Source organism: Ovis canadensis, chromosome 16 (genome assembly GCF_042477335.2).
Source record: "Ovis canadensis isolate MfBH-ARS-UI-01 breed Bighorn chromosome 16, ARS-UI_OviCan_v2, whole genome shotgun sequence".
In the NCBI taxonomy this organism is placed as follows: Eukaryota; Metazoa; Chordata; class Mammalia; order Artiodactyla; family Bovidae; genus Ovis; species Ovis canadensis.
In genome coordinates, this window is record NC_091260.1 from 17,598,125 (window position 1) to 17,621,801 (window position 23,677).

The 23,677-nt window shown below is 46.5% G+C and overlaps 1 long non-coding RNA gene across 2 annotated transcripts; it reads left to right on the forward strand.

Moving 5' to 3' along the window:
• Window positions 1–852: 852 nt before the first annotated feature.
• LOC138421580 (uncharacterized) lies at window positions 853–13,633 on the forward strand. Of its 2 annotated transcripts, XR_011249547.1 has the most exons (5): window positions 853–967; window positions 1,541–1,904; window positions 7,587–7,714; window positions 10,681–10,849; window positions 12,897–13,633. It is a non-coding gene; the product is annotated as an uncharacterized lncRNA (long non-coding RNA). The 2 variants fall into 2 exon arrangements; XR_011249546.1 differs by lacking the exon at window positions 853–967 and having other exon boundaries at window positions 1,615–1,904; window positions 10,691–10,849.
• Window positions 13,634–23,677: the final 10,044 nt, after the last annotated feature.

A 23,677-nucleotide genomic window follows, 5' to 3' on the forward strand; every position in this document is an offset into this window, starting at 1 on the left:
TTCTTGCCTGGAGAATCCCAGGGATGGGGGAGCCTGGTGGGCTGCCGTCTATGGGGTCGCAGAGAGTCAGACACAACTGAAGTGACTTAGCAGCAGCAGCAGCAGCAGCAGCATCATGTAATAAGCATTGTACTTGGAATAAAGACAAAGTGATGAGGGGCATACAAAGGATAGAGATGATGAGCCAAGGAATTGAAAAAGGAGGGACCAACATTTCCAGTGCCCCAATTGGATGTGGAGGTGGACATGGAGGATAAGGAGGCGAAAGTGACAGCCCGTAGCATCAGGGGAGCCAGACCGCAGGTGGAGAGAGACGCACACACCAAAATCATGACTGTGGAGACCCATGGGAGGTTGTGATTTTATTGTCTTGGGAAAGCTAAGAAAGCTTCCAGCAGGAAGAGACAGAGAAGAGAAGTGCTGGGTGCTGAAGAGTGAGTATTCACCAGTCAGATAAAACGAGGAAGCACCTTTCAAACTGAGGAACAGCCTGTGCCAAGGCCCAGATGCATCAAAGGACAGAATGTTTGGAGAACAGTTGGGTGTCTCTTTAGAGGAAATGAAATAAAATCTTTTCATTTAGTGTAGGACCTGGCACAGAGTAAGTGCTCCATTAAAGTTGGCCATTTGTATTGACAAATGGTCCACGAACTTGACCTTCAGAGGTTAGCTAAGACTCCAGCAGAGAGCCCAATCGCCTTCCAGGGTGGAGGCAGGCTCGGGGTCAGAGGAGGGAGGAAAGTAAGCTTCGGAGAGGGGCCCTGGTGAGAGACACTTCCTGCTTCAGGGGGCCTGCGCTTGTCCCTCCCCCCGGGGCTGCATGTTCTGTTCCCTTCCCCAAAGAGATCCTCCAGATCAGCCTGCTGACCGGGAAGGCAGACCACGCTGGGTCCCAGTCATTGGCTTGCCCTGATGAGCCAGGCCCTGGGGATTCCTCGGCCCCTGGGAGCAGTTAGAAAAGTACCCGGTGAGTCACATGCCCCGGGCAATCACTGCGTAGTCAGAGCTGCGCAGCGCAGCTGGGGAAATGGCAGATTGCAGCACCGAGATCGGTGGGAACCAGCGCTGGGCCCCAGAGCCGGCCCTGTTGCCGGAAGACGGTTAGGTAACCCGCCTTTGACATCTGTGTACTGAGTGCCCACTGTGTGCAAGGTGCTGTTTGGGGCTCTGGGAACATTGCAGAGGCGGACGTCCTATCCCCGCTACAGGGGGTTGCCTTTCTGGAGGAAAAAGACGCTCTAACCATGCCCTCCGGTGTTTGTTGATTTACTACTCATACATGCCAAGCCCAGTACCCCACATCGCGCTGGCAGGATCTCATCTCATCTCTTTAACAAATCTTGTGATTGTTATCCCATTTTATAGATGACACTCTCCCACTTTAGAAGCCTACCCACAGGCCTTCTCTGGCAGTCCAGTGGTGAAGACTCAGCGTTTCCAATGCGGGCGACACTGGCTTGATCCACAGTCAGGGAAACTGAGATCCCACTTGCCAGCTAGGGGTGGCCAATACTAATACTAATATTAAAACTACCCACAGGGACCTTCTGCAGATCTGCCCATCAGCGCCTTTCGAAAGAGGGTGAGCTAAGGTGAAGTGCAAACGATGACACAGAGCCTTGCTCTCAGCTCACAGTGACCTAACGGGGCAGGCATGAGGGGTCTGGCATCTTCTGATAAGAGTCAGGCCCCGCCTGCCCAAACCGCTCTCCTGAACTCTCCTGAAGAGCTTTCGAATGCTTTTGGAGCCATGTAATAATGCCTTTTCCCAGCATTCTTTAATCATCATTACTCCGTACTCAGGCATTTGATTGCTCATCTCTTTCTCAATTCTTTCATGAGTGGAGACTTTCTTTCGTGATTGGATTAGGGCTAGAGCAGCCTTCAGCCCAGCGGTGCCAGAGGTGAGTCCCCCCTGCCCACCGTCCCATCCCCTATAATTGCCACTTCACTCTCCCTTTCACCCTCTCTCCCAGTACCCATGTGTGACCCCTTCTGTGTGCCAGGCACCTGGGTCAGGAGACCCTAGGGAGGCAGAGCAAGACGCAGGCCTCTGGGAGAAGGGTGACAGATAGGATCCAGAGAGGGGAGCCCAGGAGATTGGAGGAGCCCAGGGGTCCCATCACCTGGCCGGGGGAGAAAACAGCCCCTGCAGGAGTGAGCATTTACAGCTGTGCCTGGAGGCCAGGAGGAGTTGTCCAGGGTAGGGTTCTCTGGGTTAGAGATGCAGGACAGGACGTGACCTCTGGGGGGCTGGATGCCAACCAGGGTGTACCACGGCATCTGGAGGCGAAGTCCACGTAGCAAAGGGCCAGTGAAGACACGAGTGGTCGGAAGGCAAATTCTTGAAGGGTCTTCAGATCTGGGTTAAAGGAAGTGCTTTTCCCTCTCCAACAAGCAGGGATGCAGCATAGCTGCAGAAACCAACTTCCGTGTTAGATTCAATTCAACCAACAGTTAGTGAACATCTCTGATTAACCAGGTTTCTCAGGCGGTGCTAGTGGTGAAGAACCTGCCTGCCAATGCAGGTTAGATGTGAGAGATGTGGGCTCGATCCCTGGGTCAGAAGGCCGTGGAGGAGGATCACACAGAGTCAGACACGACTGCAGCAGCTTAGCTCGCACACACGCCACGACTGGCCTTGCTCTGGGAATGTGTGTGTGCCAAGCGGTTTCAGTCGCGTCTGATACTTTGCGACCTATGGACAGTAGCCCGCCAGGCTCTTCCGCCCATGGGATTCTTCAGGCAAGAATACTGGAGTGGGTTGCCATGCCCTCCTCCAGGGGATCTTCCCAACCCAGAGGTTGAACCTGTGTCTCTTACATCTCCGGCATTGGGAGATAGGTTCCTTACCACTAACGCCGCCTGGGAATAATAGACTAAAAAGCAGCACATAAGAGTGATTAAAATAAGAGAGATTAAAAATGCACTCATGGAGCTGGCATTCTAGTGGGAGGAAGAGTGGGAGACAGCCAGTAAACAAGCAAGCAAAAGGCACGACACGTCAGCTAGGGGTGGAAATCCAGCAGGGGAGGAGAGTGGAGGGCGCCTGGCACAGAGAGTGAGGACTTCAGTGTCAACGCGACGCTGGGGCCCAGACCCCAGGAAGATGAAGGAGGAGCTGCTGATGTTGGGGGCGAGCTGTCCCAAGCTCAGTGAGGCACAAATGCTCAGGCCAAGAGGTGCAGGCTGATCTGAGGAGCAGGAGCCGGTCAGGGAAGCTGAGTGAGACAGGAGGGAGGGTGAGAATGTGAAAGGGCTTTCTTCACCTGTGAGCCCAGAGAGATGGGGGCGCTGGAAGTTTGGCTACTGTGAGAAGCCAATAAAGGCATCTGAGAAAATAGAATGGGTGAATGGCAGGCCCGCCAGCAGCAGAAGCTGGTGGAGGATATGAGATCTCTTCCAGACAAGCTCTGGAAGATATGAGACCACTCTAACCTTAGAGAATGTTGCTCCTAAAACTGACAGCCTTTGTATAAGATGATCATGGGCTGGCATAGCTATCCGTGAGATGGTACTGAATTTTTAAAAAGTAGTTTGCAGCAGAATATAATCTACTTTGTGTGGGAAAAGTGATTAAATGATAAATAGATGATAAATTGATAGGTAGAGATAGATACAGTGAAAGGAGAGGAGGAAATGGCCAGAGAGAAAGAGGAAGGAAGGGAGGAAATTGCACAGACTTGTTACCCAGTGGGAACCAACCCTGCAGCTGCCCTGCTCTTGAACTGACTCTAGACTCAGCATAGCCTGACCACCTCCCTCCATAAACCCAATCCTGAACTGTTACCAAAGGTGTACATTTTGCTTTTGATTTTCTTTACTTCCTTTTTTTGGCCACACTGCACAGCATGTGGGATTTTAGTTCCCCTGGCCGGGGATCGAACCTGTGCCCCTTGCCCTGGGAATGCGGAATCTTAGCCACTGGACCGCGAGGGAAGTCCCTGTTTTTTCACTTTCTTTATCATGAAATATATGAATAAAGAATATGCACAGTCTGGTCCACTGTATTGCCAGAAATGGAAGTCTCAACAGTAGATTTTACTGCTGGTTTCCCATAGAGATAGAGAAGGGGGTTACAGGATGCAGGGCTTGTGGAGGCTTCTGGAAACGCCATATAAGTACCCTGCTCCCTTCCCAAAGCCCGTCTCTCCACCTCACCCCCAACTTTCCACTCTGAGCCCCCTTCTCCAAGCACCTTGGCTTCCTTTCCCTTCTTCTTGCTCTTCCGGGCATTTCCTGCTTGGCAAGCCCAAAGCTCAGCGCCCTGAGCACTTGACACCGCAAACAGTGGGCTGCTGGTCAGGCTGGGACCTGCTGCCCTTTGGCAACCCAGGGTCCCACTTGTGCCCTCAAGAACTGTTTAGAGTGGTCTCTTCTGGGGAGGCTTGGCATGCCATTTTCCTCTCTTTTGAACAATTAAGTTCTTCTCTGAAAGTGAAAGTGTTAGCCGCTCAGTCATGTCCAACTCTTTGTGACCCCACAGACTGTAGCCCACCAGGCTCCTCTGTCCATGGGATTCTCCAGGCAAGAATACTGGAGCGGGTTGCCATTTCCTCCTCCAGGAGATCTTCCTGACTCAGGGATCGAACCCGGGTCTCCTGCTTTGCAGGCGAATTCTTTACTGTCTGAGCCACCAGGGAAACCCTTCTCTACACTAATTTTATGTTTTTAAAAAAATAATTATACTGCCATCTAGGCCTGCCCTTATCATCACAGGGCTCAGACAAAGAGAGCAGAACGAGGCCTCTGAGCATTGCTTGCCCCTGCCCCTTCCCTTCCCATCCCAGATCCGGCCTCTGGGCAGCCATGGGAGAACATGTGCTCGGCTCACTCCCAACACTCGAAAGCAAACCCTCGGTCACTCCTCAGCACTAGGCCTGCCCTTGTCAGGTATGACCAGACATAGGCCTCTGCAGGCTCTGGAAGTGGACCTGGGAACGTTCAGGCTGGAATCGCATAGATCAGGCTGCCCAGACACGCAGGAAGTCTTAATACCGCATCCACCCAATGGTAGGATTAGGACCGTCTTCCTCTGACATTCTCCAGTCTTGTTGGAAACTTTACATCTAACAGAATATGTATGATCTCTGTGGCCCCCAGATTACTTGGCCACATTTTAGGGAATCGGTTTGACTGTAGGATGGCGCAGTGGAGAGCTAGGGCACCAGGCAGATCTGTAGGATATTCTGGGTTTTTTCACTTTCTTGCTGAGAGTCCTTGAGCAGGTTCTCTCAGCTGTCTGAGCTTCAGTTTCCTACTCTGTAAAAAGATAAGAGGAATGACCACTTTTCAGAGTCACTGAAAGGACTGAGTGGCCAGGCAAATGAGTGGCACATCTTAAAAGCGCAACTATTACTAGTTTTTAAATGCCATTTGATGCCAGGAATATTTTGACGATCCTCCTAGGGTGGTTTCAGAAAGCTTATTTCCTGGTCATAATCACTTCCTCCATCATCCCCTACGTCATTCTCGGTCCTTACTTCACTCACTGTCCCCGCCCTGCCTCTCCCATGAGCCACATCACCGCTCCCTGCCTCAGGCTTAGCCGATTCCCCACCCCCACTCCCAACCCCGCCTCAACTCCAGGGTTCAGCCTGAGAAAAAAAGTGCCAAGAGGGCACACTTTCTCTTTTTCTTCAGGATGCTCTTTTGACCTTTTCCCTCTCCTTGACCCATTTCAGACCCTTTTATTCACTTCTGCAGAAACCCTGTGATTGAGCAAAAGTCAAGCGTGTTACTGCTCCCAGGGTTATTTGCAGGTTATACTGGATAAGCTGAGGCTTTGCCACTCACTCAGGGGGAAAAAAGCTGGCTGGGAGCCAGAGACTTGGATTCAAAGTTTTGTGTCTGTGCTGCCTAATTGTGGGGTCTCTGATGAGGTCATTTTTACCTCTCTCAGCCTCAGTGCTCTCACGTACAAAATGGAAGAAGGATTCCTACCCAGCAGTTTGTAGCACAGATCACTGACATGTGTCAGGTACGGAGAAAGAGGAGTTTGGTCGGCATGAGCAGTTAGTGGAGGTCAGATCATGCAGGGCCTTGAAAAGTAACTAATGGACTTGGGCTTCATCCTGAAGGCACTGGGGGAGCGGTGATGACTCTCAGCAGGTGGTGGTCATACTCGGTGCTGGAGCTGTGGTGGGGGACGTCTTGCTCAGGGTGACAAGACGGCGAGAGGCAAGAGGTAGCGGAGCAGCCGTGAGAACTCAACTCAGGCAGTGGCTGGAGAATGAGGAGGAGAGCTGGCCTGGAATTGGCATCCCCTCAGGAGGAGGTGTCCTCCTTCTCCACTCCTGTCAACTGGAGGGTCTGAGAGCCTCTGTGCAGCACTGGTCTCCTGGATTTAACCCTGGATGGGGGGACAGGAGAAACAGGAGGAAGGAGAGCCTGAGAGGGGGGCAAGGTGAAAGTCAGGGGACATCTGATTTTTTTCTTTCCCAATTTTTCAAACACTGATTTTCAGCTAGAACAGTCAAAACCTGGCAAAAAAAAATGAAGGAAAACAAATTTTTTACTGAGAAATAATCATATCTAATTTTCACTGAACTCTTACTGTATGCCAGGTTCCATGACGGCCATTTTACTCCATACTCTCACCTGGCGGCTCAGACGGTGAAGCGTCTCCCTACAATGCAGGAGACCCAAATTCAGTCCTGGGGTTGGGAAGATCTCCTGGAGAAGGAAATGGCAACCCACTCCAGTATTCTTGCCTGGAATATCCCATGGACGGAGGACCCTGGCAGGCCACAGTCTATGGGATCGCAGAATCGGACACGACTGAGTGACTTCACTTTCTTTCTTTCTCATTTAATCATGACGATTAGCCCATGGAGCAGGTATCATCCGTGATCTCACTCTTAAGAGATGAGGAGCATAGGAACAGAGAGATTGAGGATGGTGTCTAAGGTGAGAGAGGACAAGGACCGTGATTCAAGGTTGTCAGACCTCAAACCCCCAAGTACCTAGAGGACAATGAAACATCTGAGAACAGAACAAAAAGAAAAGCAGAAGTCTGGGATGTTCGGTAACAGTGGGGTAGTCACTCTTCCCTACAAATAGTCAGCAACCCTTAGAAAAAATTGTGCAACATGACATAAGTGGGAAAAGCACGTTAGATGCAGTGTGACTACAAGTACACTCTAGAAGTCCATGAACACAAGACACTATTCACAAAAGCAATAAAGAATATAAGGTACCTAGGATAAGCTGTGAAAGCCTTTTAAAGAAAGTTATAAAATTTCATTAAATGACCTTAAACAAAACCTAAATGGAGACACACGCTATGTTGGTGGATAGGAAGGCAGTTTTCCTCAAAATGTCCTAACACTATTTCAGGCAAAAAACCAGCTCAGTTTTTTGTATAACTTGGCATGCTGTATCTTCAAAATATACAGAAGAGCAGAGGGCCCAGAAAGGCTAAGACAATCCCAAGCAGATTTCTGGGCAGGGGCTTAGCTTCCCCGATATCAAATTAGTAAAGCAACCACAAAAATGAAGGGCCCCCAAAAGGGATCCACACATATTAGAAAGCCTGATTTTGTTATTTTATTATTGCTCTTTAATTCTACTTATTTACTTTTTAGAAAATTTGGATGGCAGATGCCCTGAAGGCCAGAGGGGAAATAAACATTGATTCCACAAATAAATCTGGGGAATTCGGCTATCCAGATGGGGAAAACAATACCCTTAGCACATAAAAGATCAATTCCAGGTGGGTCAAGGCCTCAAAAGTGAAAGAAAAAGCTTAAAATTCTTTTTTTTCCCTTTTTTTAAATATAAAATTCTTAGAATTATTCAGCCATGAAAAATAAGGAAATCCTGCCATTTGTGACATGGATGAGCTTTGGGGGCATTATGCTAAGGGAAGTAAGTCAGACAGAGAAGGACAAATGCTATGTGATATCATGTATATGTGGTATCTGTTGGCAGAGCTTGGAGGGGTGGGGACAATGGGGCGATGTTGGTCAAAGGGTATGAACTTCCAGTTACAGATGAATAAATGCTGAGGATCTAATGTATAACACGGTAACTGTATTTACGATACTGTATTTTGTCCTTGATATGTGCTGAGACTAGATCCTAAATATTCTCATCACACACACACACAGACAGTAACTATGTGAAATGACGAATACGGTAACCAACCTTATTGTGGTGATCATTTCACAATATGTGATACATACAGTAAATCATCGTGTTGTAGACCTTAAACTTACACAATGTTATTTGTCAGTTATGTCTCAATATAGCTGGGGGCAAAAGCCTTGGAAGAAAATATAGAATACCTTTATGATCTCAGGCAGAGACAGATTCTGAATTAAGCAGAAGTCAGAAAGTATAATCATAAAGAAAAAGATTGGAAAGAAAAACATTTGGCTAAATTAAAATAATTTCCTTTCCATCAAAAGACATCAAAAGAGATGAGATGACAAGCCATAAATTTGGAAAAGACATTTGTACTGTATACTCAATAAATGTTTAGTATCCAAAATAGGTAAAGTCTTCCAATTCATAAAACTAAGGCAAACAATTTAATAGGAAAATGGACAAAAGACTTAGATATTTTACATAAGAGGAAATAAATATGACCAAGAAACTCATGGTAAGATACTGAATATTGTTATTACTCATGAAAATGTAAAATAAAACCACATTGAAATATCATTTCACACCCACCAAACTGGCAAAAATGGTAAGTTTCACAATAGTGTGCTGAAATGAGAACAATCATCTATTCTTGATGAATATATTGATCCTGCCACAGTGGAAAATAATACACATACATATATCTTCAGTTCAGTTCAGTTCAGTCACTCAGTCGTGTCCGACTCTTTGCAATCCCATGAATCGCAGCATGCCAGGCCTCCCTGTCCATCGCCAACTCCCAGAGTTCACTCAAACTCATGCCCATCGAGTCGCTGATGCCATCAAGCAATCTCATCCTTTGTTGTCCCCTTCTCCTCCTGCCCCCAATCCCTCCCAGCATCAGGGTCTTTTCCAATGAGTCAACTCTTCTCATGAGGTGGCCAAAGTATTAGAGTTTCAGCTTCAGCCTCAGTCCTTCCAATGAACAGCCAGGACTGGTCTCCTTTAGGATGGACTGGTTGGATGTCCTTGCAGTTCAAGGAACTCTCAAGAGTCTTCTCCAACACCACAGTTCAAAAGCATCAATTCTTCGGTGTTCAGCCTTCTTCACAGTCCAACTCTCACATCCATACATGACCACTGGAAAAGCCTTGACTAGAGGGACCTTTGTTGGCAAAGTAATATCTCTGCTGTTTAATATGCTATCTAGGTTGGTCATAACTTTCCTTCCAAGGAGTAAGCATCTTTTAATTTCATGGTTGCAATCACCATCTGCAGTAATTTTGGAGCCCCCAAAATAAAGTCTGACACCGTTTCCACTGTTTTTCCATCTATTTGCCATGAAGTGATGGGACCGGATGCCATGATCTTCGTTTTCTGAATGTTGAGCTTTAAGCCAAGTTTTTCACTCTCCTCTTTCACTTTCATCAAGAGGCTTTTTAGCTCCTCTTCACTTTCTGCCATAAGGGTGGTGTCATCTGCATATCTGAGGTTATTGATATTTCTCCCGGCAATCTTAATTCCAGCTTGTGTTTCTTCCAGTCCAGCGTTTCTCATGATGTACTCTGCATAGAAGTTAAATAAGCAGGGTGACAATATACAGCCTTGACATACTCCTTTTCCTATTTGGAACCAGTCTGTTGTTCCGTGTCCAGTTGTAATGGCTGCCTCCTGACCTGCATATAGCTTACTATGCAACAGTTCAGTTATTACTGCATAACTGGAAAAACTCCCACATACATGTACCAGGGCGTATGTGCTAGCGTGGTCATGGCTGTCTTGCTCGTCAGCAATTCTGGAATCACTTTATATGCACACTAGAATGGCTGTTACTAAAAGAAGAAGAAAGAAAGAAAGAACAAGCATTGACAAGCATGTGGAGAAATTGGCATCCTTATGAGCTGCTGGGAGGATTGTACCATGGTGCAGCAGCTGTGGGAAACAGTGTAGCGTTTCCTCAAGGATGGAAAGTAGAATTAACACATGACCCAGCAATTCCATATCTGGAGATACACCCAAAGGAATTGAAAGCAGGCCCTCCAACAGGTATTTGTACACCTGTGTTCATAAACACATTATTCTCAGGATCCAAAGGTCAAAACAACCCAAGTGTCCATCAACAAGTGAATGGATAAACAAAACATGGTATATACACACAATGGAATATTATTCAGCCTTAAAAAGAAGGAAGTTCCAACACATGCTACAATATAAACGAATCTTTAGGACATTATTCTAAGTGAAATAAGCCAGACACAAAAAGACAAAGACTTTATGATTCTACTCACATGAGACATTTAGAGCAGTAAAACCTAACAGAGAGGGAAAGTAAAATGGTGGCTGTGGAGAGGAGAGAGTGGAGAGTTACCGTTTAATTGTTACAGATTTCACCTTGGGAAGATGAAAAAAGTTCTTCAGATGGATGGTAGTGATGTTTGCATAACCATGTGAATCACTTAATGCCATTGAACTATACACTTAAAAGTGGTTAAAAATGGTAAATTTTATGTTAATATATATTTTATCACAACAAAATATATCTTTAATCATTCCATTTAATGAAATATTTCAAAGAAAAAAAAATCCTGGAAGCTCTCCACAGGTCCCGCCGCAGGAGAATGGATAAACTGGAACGCGACATCCACATACGAAGGGGTGAGAATGAGTAATCTACGCTTGCACACATCAGTGCGGCTGAATCTCGCAAAGATCATACATGAAAGAAGCAAGCTGGAAAACAAGGCACTTCAATGATATCAAGGTAAAAAGCATTACACTGTATGTTTACACAACAAATACAGTAAGACTGTAAAGAGAGCAAAGGAAGGGCAGAAAATTCAAAATGGCGGCCGCCTCTGAGCGGGTTGGGAGGCAGGGACGCATGGGGGCTTGCTTCTAAGCTACGCGTGAAGTTCTGTTTCTTACAGTGGGTGATGGATACGTGAATATTCACTCTGTAATTCTTTAAATTGTACATCTGCATTATACATACTTTGGGTGTATCTATATTACATACATTTTTAAAAACCTGACTGAACAACCACAGCAAGTTACACAGGAAAAAAAGACTGAAAGAATTCTAAATGTGATGGTGTCTCAGTAGTGGAACTCTTTTACTTTCTCTTTTTCTCTATTTTTAAAATATTCTTTCACCCTTTCATACGGAAAAGAGCACTAAACCATATTAAGGGAAACAAAAAATGAAGAGCGCTTTTCCCTCAGATTTTTCTCAGAGAAAAGGGAAATGAGACAAAATGGGTGAAAGCTTTGGGCTTTCCCTAATTTTAGTAGTAACAGATGACTTTGGGATTTTGAGGCAAAGAGATAATGAATTTTAATTGTTATCTTGAGGAGGGGAACTGTTCCTCCCAAAGTGAACTCCCCCATCCCTCTTCTCAGGAAACCCCTGCCAGTTTCAAGAGTGGGCAGCGGGTTCTGATGCCCTTTTGAAACAAGGGACGTCACTAAGGAGATGAAGCCACGGGGCTCAACCAGACCTTGGTGGGATTGATTTCAGATCCCCTGAAATCAGGGCATGCATCCCTTTTCAAGAGCCTTAAAGACCAGATGAAAGAGAAGATTACGAGTAACATCACAGAGCTAAGAGAAACATTTGGGCTAGGAGATGGCTTGAGAAAATATGGTCCCATACAGTCGCCACACAATTATATAGTATGATTGCGTTTGGGTAAATTTACTTCAAGAGATTATGGGTTTCTCTTCCCAGCACTGTTATCTCGTGTGTCTCCTCTCTCTCACATCAGTGAGACACGAGTGAACACTCAACTGTTCACTCTCTTGAGGCATTCATGTACTCCACAAACACTGTTTGGGACCTGGAGGTGCAGGTGAGTGAGACAGTGACTCTCACTTCAAGGACCTAACCCCTGTTAATGAAAAAGTTAATACTCAATCTAAGAAAGGAACTGAATATTTTATTGGAGCCAATTATAACCTGGGAGATAGTCTTTCAGAACGCTCGAAGGACGGCTCTGCCCATTAGAGGTCAAAACATGGTAATATAAATTTTTGAGACAAAGGTTATATGTCAATGACTCATCACTGACAGTTTACACAATCCAAATCTATGCATACAAAGAGTAGTGGGTCACGGATCATCTTGATCCCAAGCTGAGACTGAAAAGGACTGTTATCTCCAAAGGATGTCTAGTTAACACAGCTGTACAATACTTCAATACTTACTAACGGGGAGGGAAGGGGCCCAGACAGGCAAAGAAAAATTTTATGTTCACATTTTTCTTACCTTGCCATAAAATATGAATTTTATGTCATCACCCTTAAGAAGAGGAAGGCAGATATAATGGCAATTAGAATAGGAGGGTAATGCTTTGATAACAATAAATACAAGACATTGAGGGCACAAAGGAGGAACATCTAACTTAGCCTATGGGCGACAGGAGAGGCGCCCACAAGGGGATGGTCCCTGCACCAAGGTGCACAGGATGAGTTACAGTGAACCAGGCACAGAGGGGCTAAGATGGGGAGCTGGTCTGCCACACGCAGAGTAGACCGCATGGGCAAGGATGAGGAGGAGAGAAACAGCTGGGCCTGAAGAGAACCCTAAGTAGCTTGTTTTTTCTGGAATGTAATATTGTGACTTATAATAAGAAAGATAAATTTGGTCTTTGTCCAGCTTCTGATGCAGGGCTTCTAAAACCTTAGGAATTTCCTCAGTGATTAAAGTTGTCTTTTTTTTTTTAATAAGAATTTTAAAAAATTAATTTTAATTAATTTTTTATTTTTTTAAAGTCTTTGTTGAATTTGTTTCAATACTGCTTCTGTTTTAGGCTTTGGTTTTTTTGTTGTGAGGCACTAGCTCCTGATCTGGGATCAAAGCCTGCGTTGGAAGGGGAAGTCTGAACCAGTGGACAACCAGTGAAAAGAAAGTGAAAGCGAAAATTGCTTTCATGTCCGACTCTTTGGGACCCCATGGAATATACAATGTGTGGAATTCTCCAGGCCAGAATACTGGAGTGGGAAGCCTATCCCTTCTCCAAGGGATCTTCCCAACCCAGGGACCGAAGCGGGGTCTTCTACATTGCAGGCAGATTCTTTACCAACTGAGCTATTAGGAAAGCCGGACTGCCAGGGAAGCCCCTAAAGTTGTTTTTAGATATTCGTAGCAAATTCCTTTCAACCACACCTGGGTTTATGTTAATGAGGTGACTCGGAAAGCCTCTAAGGATGAAAGCTGTTTGACAGGGGAACCAACTACGTGATTGGAGGGGTGTAACTTAGCTGTCTCCCTGAACTCCAGGAAGGCGAGAGGGGCTGGAGATTGAGTTCAATTACTAATGGCCAATGATTTAATCCATAGTGCTTATGTAATTAATGAAGCCTCTGTAAGAACTCAAAACGATGAGGTTCAGAGAGTTTCCAGGTTGGTAAGCATGTGGAGGTGCTGGCAGAGTGGTTCCTTGGAGAAGGCATGCAAGCCCCTTCCACACACCTCGTCCCGTGTACTTCATCTGACTCTCATCTGCATCCTTTATAATATCCTTTATAATAAACTGGTGAACCGAGAGCCACTCTAGTAAGTTAATTGAACCCAAAGAGGGGCTCATGGGAATCTCCCCTTGCTGGCCACTCAGAAGCACAGGTGACAACCTGGACTTGAGAATGGCATCGAAGGGGGGCAGTGGGCACTTAGCTTGTGGGATTTAATGCTATCTCCAGGTAGACAGTGTCAGAATGGAGTGAATTGCTCGGAGGTGTCAGAAAACACACGCTGGATGGAGAACTGATGGCAAGGCGGGCCTGGCCACAGGGAGCTGGAGAAATGACAAGAAGCCTTCTGTCTAAAAGATCTATTCTTACCCAGTCGAGGGACTTAGACTCAGTCCTTTGCGAACTGGGGGGCCATGCAGGTGTTTGAACAGGGAATGGAGGTAGTCGATTTGTCTCTTGAATTATGATTAATGCGCCATTAAAATAGCCCCTTTGATGACATCATAAACCAGGAAACTTAGAGCACAAACCACAAGCAGATTAGATAAAGGGCAGGTACAATCCAAACTCAGACAAATCCACGTCTGAATCCTGCTCCCCTTCTCACCTGCTGGGGTGAGTCACCTGGCTCTCTGAGCCATGCTTGCTCTTCTGGAGTGGGGCTGACGTGAAACACCGCCTGTGCAGGCCCTGAGCATAGATCTGTATCCACCTGAAAAGAAACCTCCCAGATAGATTATCAGTCCAAAAGTGAAGTGGCAGAAGAATATGTATGAGACAAATACAAGCCAAAATGCCGAGAAAAAAGTTAGCAAGATTCACACCAAATTGAAAACAGCGATTCCTTCTAGAGAGGTAGAAGAAAACCAAGACTGGAGTTAGAGATCAAAGGAAGGTTTAGCCTTATCTGTAAAGTTTTATTTCTTTTTTTTACACGGAAAATGTATTCCTATACTACTTGTGTATTTAAAAATTAATTTTAAAATAACCTAACAAAAGTCCTTGACAGTGAGAAGATATTTGATCAGTGTTCCCTCCTGCTTGCTCTCACAGTGAGATTTGGGGCCTTTCCAGCCCCATTTCCCAATTCCAACCTTAGGTGAAGGCCGGCCTGTCATAGTCACTCAACAAATATTTGTAGAAGACCTTTCTGATAAGGTAGTAGGTCTCTTGCAAGTGGGTTAAAGGTCTCCCTTGGTGAACCTGAGACCCCACAGTCTCCCCCAGAGACCACCTGAGGCACTCAATCCTCAGTGTCCCCATCCTGCCCAGGACACTGCCCTCCCTCTGGCCTTCTGGTAGACCCTCGGCTCCATGGGAAGCTCCACTCTGCCTCCTCTCTCCTGGCCTTAGAGCTCCTGGCTGGCAAAGTAGAGAGATGCCGGCTTCCACTGCCTTCCCAAAGAAAGGCCCCGCCAAAAGGCCCCGTCCAGTGAAGAAAACCTTCAGAAGTGGGTGCCCTTGCTGGGGGCTGAGAGGACAAGAGAGACTTCATTTTCCACTGTGAACCCCCTTTCCTGTCTGAATATCTTTTAAAATAGTTACTTTTTATATTAAATTATCACTGTTTCTTTAAATAATCAATTTGTGAAAACAAAAACATCTCACAAAAGCTAATCCTATTTTGAAAACCCTGACTGAGGCCAGATTAGACTCTTTGATCAATATAGACTTGAATGGAGTCAGGGCCGAAAAAGCAGTGGTCTTTTGATGAATGGGGTGACTCTTCTGGAGCAGAAGCTAGAGTTAATGTCTCCTTCATCCAAAATACCTAAACACTGGGACTTCCCTGGTGATCCACTGGTGAAGACTATATGCTTCCAATGCAGGGGGTCTGGGTTTCAATCCCTGGTTGGGGAACTAAGATCCCAGATACCATGGAGCACAGCCAAAAAAACCACAAAAAACCAACAACCCACTGACTAGAGCTCAGTGAGGATTTCTTTCATTTACACTTATATATTTATTTTATTTTTTTTAGGATTTCTTGGATTTAACTCACATGGGAAACCATGTCTCAGGTCTGATAAAAATGTACTTGCTTTGGAAAGGAGGAGAGAAAATGAGAGGATAGAATGAATTCGCAGAGCAAGGAAATGGCTTGGTTGTCCTTCAGATCTTTTCACTTCACCATGAGACCGGAGGGGCAGATGGGACTTGGTATCCAGCTAAACCCAGATCCAAGGCAGGGGGAATTCACATATGACCACTGGATAAACACTCACCCCCTCAACTATCCCGTGAGGTGGGCATTCTCTCCATTTTGCAGAGCAGGAAACGGCGATTATGGTGGGAAATTAGACAGCCCCAAGGTGACTCAGACAGGTATCAGCTGAACTAGGCTTGGGATTCTGACCTCTGACTTCAAAGCTTTCTCTTCCACCTTTGACCTCACCTCTCATCATGCAGCTCTTGGGGTTCCAGTGAGCCCAATTTTCATCTGATTTTTCCCCGTTGGAATACATGAACCTTGCCAGAGGCACATTATTATTGGGCTTACCTATATTCACAACTATTTGGGGGGCACTATATACTCCTGCGTGGGAGGAATTTCGGCCTTGTGCACTAGCAAATCATCAGCTTGAGTGATGAGTGAACAACTGGAGATCCATGATTTACAGATGAAGAGGCTGAAGCTCAGGGAGCTGAAGGGATTTACTTCAGTTACACGGGAGTCGCACCCAGAGCCTTCCAGGGTTCCCTTTCTGTTTCCTCCTCAGAGTCAAGGTTGGCTTACCACCCAGCCCACCACCAGCCTACCCTGAGGAAACACAGCTCCACCCTCAGCCAGGAGAACAGCCCCATCTGCTCCCTGGGTGTCCCACACACCACGACACACAGTCATGCCCGGGCCACACAAAGGCCTCCCCAAGTCTCCAGGTTCAGCCAAGGGGCAGGGATGGAGGGAAGGGCCATGGGGGATGAAGCCACTGGGAGACACCCGAGGTGCAGGCCCCACCCAGCCCCAAGCCACGCCACAGACTGCGGAAGAAAGGGTCCAGGTGAACTCCAGGCCAGAAAGAGAAGAGGAAGACACCCAGGTGATGCCGAGTCACCAAGCCGGCGCAGCTGACTGCTGCCGGCAGAAGGGAGCACCGAGCTGAGTGGGACCTCAGCCCCGTGAGCTTCTCAGGTCTTGAAAAGCATGGATGGAAGGCCACAGCAGAGGCAGCCAGATGTGCCCTGTCCAACACTTGCAGATGGCTGATGGGGGGCGTGCTTGTGTTCTCTGATTTTCACGAGAAGGGGTTTCCCTCAACACTTGTGGGGTCCCCTCACCTACTGTCTGGGGAGATGGGTGAATTCTGATTGGCAAGTTGTCACCCGGGGTCTGTGACTATGCTATCCAGCTCTTTGGGAGGGAGGCTGCCCACAGAGAACCGCGTTCTGCTCTGTCTTATCTCAGATCACCCCAGGGAGGCCTGACCTTTTCCTGCCCTTCCTGTGCCTGCCTGGGTCTGTATGCCGCATTCAGAGATTCACCGTCAGGAAGCCCCGATGCAGATAGTAGTCCCATTTGTTCCAAGCACAGCCAGGAAAGAGAGGACATATACTGGGCTCCCGCAAAGCCTTAAATCAAAATATTGTGGCGCAACCCCGCTTTGTATACTTCAGGGCCCCTAACTGTCTGTAGAAGAAAGTTCACGCTTTGAACACGTCTCTCAAAGCCCTTCACAACCCAGTCCCCACCTACTTGCCTCCAGCTTGACATAACCCATGGCCACAGCCACCGCCTGCTCTCCCAACGCCATGCTTTTGTGTCCTCCCCAGGATGTATCCAGCCCCCGAGATGGGCCCCATGATGACCCCCATCTCCTGGTATTCACACCCTTGAGATTTCCTCCCTTCGAGTGGAGGCTGGGCTTATGAATGAAAGAAGGTGGAAATGACAGCACACGCCTTGGAGAGACTTCATAGAAGGCTGGCTCTCACTTGGCAGGGAGAAGCCGTGTCGTGACCAGTGTTAAGGACAGGCCCACGTGGCGAGGGCTAAACTCTCCTCCAACAGCCCCGTGGGTGAGCCTGGGTCCACCAGCTCCAGTCGTCTTGAGACTGCAGCCTTGACCAACAGCCTGACTGCAGCTTCATCATGGATCCTGAGCCAGAACCACCCAGGTAGCTGCTCCTGGATTTCTGACCATCAGAAACTGCAAGGCAGTAAATTGCTGTTTAAGTCTGGGATAATTTGTTACACAGCAATAGATAACGCAGTCAACCTGCTTTTCTCCTTTTCTCCCTAAAATCTACTTATTCTTCAAGGTCTCAGCTCAGATTCTTCTTCTTCCTTGAAGCTTTTCCTAACTCCCTGTAGAAGATACCTGACGATTTTTCCTCCCAACATTCTCTCCTTCTTTGGGAATGCTGCTGACTTTCTTTCTTTCTTTTTTAAAGGCCTTGCTATGGGATCTTAGTTCCCCGACAAAGGATTAAATCTCAGCAGTGAAAGTACTGAGTCCTAACCACTGGACTACCAGGGAATTCCCACCCCTGACCTTTCTTTAGGAAACCACATTTCTTCCATCTGAATCTGCGTGTGTTGAATAAGGCTGATTTCACTCCAGGCTCGAGGGTGGGGATTCAGTCTAGGCTTGGCCTATCCCTTCTCCTGAGCCCACTATGCTGGTCTGCGAACCCCCTGAGGGTCAGCCAAGGAGCCTTTGCCTGAGGCAGCAGGAAACAGCTTGCCTTCAGCTGCTGGAGTTGCAGAGCTGGAAAAACAGCCTGGAGCAACAGGCAAGCATTTTGCCAGCACCAAAGGAAAGCCTCTCTAGGGACAAAGTCAGAACTTAAAAGATGAGCCTATGGGACTTCCCTGGTGGGCCAGTGGTTAAGACTGCACATCCACAGCAGATCCCACCTGTCTTGTGGCACAGCAAATAAATAAATAAATAAATAAATAAATAAATAAATAAATAAAGGTGAGCCTAGGCATGGGGAGAGAGATTCCTGATGCAATTATTGAAGTGCCTGAAACCAAATCTACGTCTGGATTTTTCTTTCTTCCTTCTTTTTTTCTCTTCTCTTTGTTTTTCTCTCTCTCTGGCCCTAGGCAGGATATGTTAATTTGAGATGATCTCAGCCACCTTGAACTGAAAGTGTTCAGACCAATTTACTCCCCTGGGTAGAATTAGGAACACTCTACCAGCCTCCTAGAACCTCCGGTGCTGCCCCTAACACAGCACTTACCATGAAATTGTACCCGCACAAGGAGCTGGGGCCCCTGAGGTCGATTCTTTGTTATAGCAACACACTTCTGCTTACCTCCTCCCTGCTTCCTCTACACAGGGCTGTGTTGTGTTTCTTTCTACAGCCAGAGGATCTGTCATAAGGAGGTGTCCTCTGAATAACTTAAAATGGATGAGAGAATGAATGACAGTCTTCTAGTTGGCCAGGAGACGTCACAGAGCAAGAAAGGAGAATTTGTTGAGAGGCCTGTTATGAGGCCCAAGTTACCCTCAATACCTCTTCAAGCTGACAAAGGACTATTATTTCTTAAGCTCTTCATCCAGGCCACAGTTGAACCAGCCACACCCCTAGAACACAAACCAGGCTCCTATTACAGAAAAACAAATCTGACCTGGCCATTTCCCTGCCTCAAACAACTTTCCGTGATGTGTTTGGCAAGAGCGGGTAGAGACCAGTGAGCATTTGGAGCCAGGGAACTTTCTACATTATAGAATGTTCATGTGTTTATCCATTGATTAATTCAGCAAGCATTTAATTAGCACCTGCTGTATGCCTGGCTCTGTACATGTTACTTCACCTTTACAGCAAGCTTTTAGGCCATGTATTTGTTAACTGTTGCTGCATAACAAATTGTCCCAACCTTAGTCGCTTAGAACAACAAACTTCTCATTTCCTGGGATCCAGATGCAGCTCAGCCGAATGCCTCTGGGTCAAGGTCTCCCGGGAGGTTGCAGTCAAGTTGTGGGTCAGGGCTGCGGTCAACTCAAGGCTCAACTGAGGCTGAGGGATCCACTCCAAGTTCAGTCACATGCTGTCTGGTGCCAGAAGATTCACCAGTGAGCTCTCCTTAGGACCTCTCCACAGGGCTGCTGGCATGCCCAGAACGGTTGATCTGAGATACAGTGTTCAAGGCAGAAGCCACAATCTTTCTGTATCTTAGTCTTAGGAGCGACATGCCACTGTATCTGCCATATTCTATTCATTCAAAGTGAATCACAAATCCAGCCTACACTGTAAGGACAGAGATTATGAAAGCGTTTGGATACAAGGAGGTGGGTTTATTGGGATGGTGATTTTAGAGGTTACCTGCCACAGGAAAGGTATGTTTATCCTTCACTGCATACTCAGACAACCAGCTACTTAAACTGTGTGTCCATGGCTCTCAGCTAGAGAGTCATCTGATTGCAGTGCTTTACCATTTCGCTAAGCCTGTTGGGGGTGAGGCGGAAGAAGGCAGGGAGAATATGCTGGCAGAACAATGAACGGGGGATGGGATCTTTATTGACGGTCTACACTGTGCAACTGAACACCCACGAGTTAGTGGCTTACACTAAACATTTATTATCTCACAGAGTTTCTAAGAGTCAGGAGGAATCCAGGAGCGACTTGGATGAGTGGCTCTGGACGAGGGCTTCTTGGCTGTAGTTAAGCTGTGGGCTGGAGCTGCAGCTCTGAAGACTTAGAGGCTCAGGACCCACTTCTAGGATGACTTGCTCACATGGCTGTTGGCAGGAGGCCCCAGTTCTTTGCCATCCGACCCCTCTCTAACCGTGCTTGAGTATCTTTATGACCTAGAAGCTGGTTTTCTCCAGAACAAGTGATTCAGGAGAGCCTAAGGAGAAGCCTCAATGCCTTTACTACCTAGCCTGCAGAGTCATATGAGGTGATTTCTGCAATGTCCTGTTGGTTACCCAGCTTGGCACTTCACATTGTGGGAGGTGATTACACGAGGGCATGGGAATATCAGCCACTTGAGGCTGGCTACGATAGGGTCCTGAAAGATTAGCAATCCTAAAACTCAGTTTTTAGTAAGTTACTTCCTTGGTCAAGAGATGCAGGGTTTTCTCATTTACTGTAACACAACGTCTGATTTCCTTTGTCCCATCTTACAGTGTCTTCTGGGCACACAGGCCTTCTGGGACTGGCTTACAGACCTCAAGAGTCCCCACAGAGATCTCTGTTGATGTGTCCCTTCCCCCCATTCTCTCTGGGAATTCTTACAGAAGGCCTGCCTCTCTGGGAAGCTGCCATTCAGCCTTCAATACATAGTTGTGGCCCCCCACCACCTGCCCCACCATGTGCAGGCTCTGGTTGGGTGCTAGGATACAGTGATGAGCAAACAGACATCCATACTCCAGGGAGAACTTCCAGTCAACATGGGGAGGTAGACACTAGCCAATTAATAATAACCTCATCACAAACTGTGACAATTTCTCCCCCTAAAAACCTATGGGTGCCATGTGACCATATAATGGGGGTCCGGGCCTATTCTGCATGTGGTAGTTGAACCAAGTCAAGAGATTAACTAGGCTGGGTAGGTGTATTAGTATTAGGTTCAGATGTTAAGTGTCTGAAAATACAAAATAACAGTAACTTAAACCAGACATGTGTGTTTCCCTTTGGCTTAGAAGTTTGGGGAGATGTTTGAGGCCAGCTACTGTGTCATTCAGGGGCAGGGGCCCAGGCTCCCTCTACCTTGTTGCTCTGCTCTACACGACATTCACTGAATGGGGCAGGATGGTGGCATCCACATTCTGGGTAGCCAGAGGGAGAGAAGGACACAATGGGTAACATCCACCGAGAATCCCTGAAGCAGCTACATTTCTTTACATCTCAGTGGCCAGAACTTAGTCACATGGCCACACCTAGCTGCAAGGGAAGCTAGGAAATGTAACTTTCCTTCTGAGCACCCATATGCCCAGCCGAAAATTGGGAGCTCCATCTTCATGCAAAAATAGCAACCATAGTCAAACCTCTCTTACACTTACTCTGTGCCAGGCACTATCCTAAATCCTTGACATTCACCAACACATTTTATCCTTACAACACGTCTATGCGGAAGGTACTATTATTGTCCTAATGTTACACGTGAGGAAACTGAGGTACAGAAGTAAAATAAATTAGTAAGTAGACAGACTAGAATGTGACCCCATGCAGTTTGGCTCGAGCATGGGCTCTGTTACCATCGCTAAGAGTTATGAAGAAAGGGAGAATCTACTGGGAGGCATGCGTATTCTCTGTTCATTACAGCAGGGTGGAACACAGAGAGATGAACGCGCTCAAGGCAAAAGAAACAGCAAATGCAGAAGTCCCCTAACCCCCCAAAATGTGGTCCTTTATCACAGTGTCTCTAGGAATTAAATGTGTCAACGAATCTTTTGGAGACCGTGTGAAATGCACACTTAATTCAATAGGTCTGGGCTGGGGCTGAGAATTGGCCCCATGGTGCCTTTGCAGTTGCCTGGTGGACCAGCACCAGACTGTGGACCAGACTTTGAGAGGGAGTGCCGGGGGCCAGCGTGAGGAATTCCGCCCATGGCAAAGGTCATGAGGAAGGAGGCTTGGCATACGCAAAGGCGTGATCAAGCCTCAGGAAACCCCCTGTTCCCGAGCATCTAACCCCAAAGCCAGAGTCTGTTTTATGCTCTCACCTACACCTCTGACTTTACGGGGGGCTCTCCCCCATAACCGTTTCTCTTGGAGAAGGAGTAAACGTGCAGCTCCAAGGCAATAAAAATTCTTGGGCGTGACAAGAGTGTTTCAGCTTACGGACTCCTCTGAAGGTTATCTAGCCCACCTGTATAGGTTTGTCCGGCCACATGTGATTGTTTACAGCCTCCAAATCTGAGCGGCATGAGATGTTTTAGACTTATTAAAGGCGAAATCTTTTGGGGAGTTGGAAATTATTAGTATAGTGTGTTGGTTAGGAATTATATTGGTGAAGGGTTCTTCATTTGTTGTGTCAATAATTGCTGCTAATTCCCTGCTCTGGGTGGGACAAGGATGTCTCAGGTCAAACCTCTCTGCTGACAGACTAGCTTGTGTGACAGGATTATCCATACTGCTGCCACTAGGCACAAGATTATTTACTACCTCTCAACTGTAAACAGCACAGAGAGTTTTGGAGTATTTTGAGAGTCTTAATTAGCATAGGACTTTTTCTTCTTGTTGAGTCAATGATTGCCGCCAGGCCTCCATATCCTTAGGCACTTGGGAATATATTAATCAATGTATCTGGAATATAGCAAAGGAAATATAGTAGTTTTTGATGTTAGCAATACTAGACTTTTTGAGCTAATGGATTTTTCTCTTTTGTAATAGATCACTGTACTTTGTTATATATCACTGTGTCCTTGCTATCTAAAAATGTAACTTTATCATCTCTTAAGACTAAATAGATCTTAAGGGGAGCATTGATGAAAGGATTTTCATTTGTTGGGTTGATGTTTGCTGCTAAATCTCCATATTCCCTGCCCTTATAATGAATATAACTAGCATATAGGAGAAATAAGTATTAACCTTTAAGCATATAGGAGAAATAAGTATTAACCTTTAAGATTAATCTTGTTAACCTTGGGTTGAATAAATTCCTTTCTTGATTGTAACTCACTACACCCTCACCCTATAGGAATGTAACTTTATTTGGAGGGTGGTGCCTGGTTTAAGAAAAAACACCCTTGGAAGAAATAAGTTTTTTGGTTATCAGAAAGAAAGGATCATAAAATGTCAGCAGGTCTCATTCATGGCCAGAAGATGATGTAATATCCCTAAGACCTTTTTTTATACATTTATGTGAAGCACCTGATTTTGATAAAGGTCAGGACTGCTGACCCCCACGTGACTCTGTATTCATCCCTATGTGTAACAAAAGGTATATAAGCAAACCCAAAAATAAAGAAATCGGATCAGTTTCCGGAAAGACTGATTCCCCCATGTCGCTTCTTTCTTGCTCCCATTTTTCTGGCTGAATTCCCATCTGGAGCATGGATGCTATTCCACGTAATCCAAGTTATTCAGCTTCCTTTTCTCCACCAATCTTCCTACTACACTATCCATTTCTAATTTCTCTATATCTGTGATTAAATATGTATTTTTCCAAAGACGCCGACTCCGTCCCCCCACCTTCGAATCACCCTGGATCCACCGGGGCTGG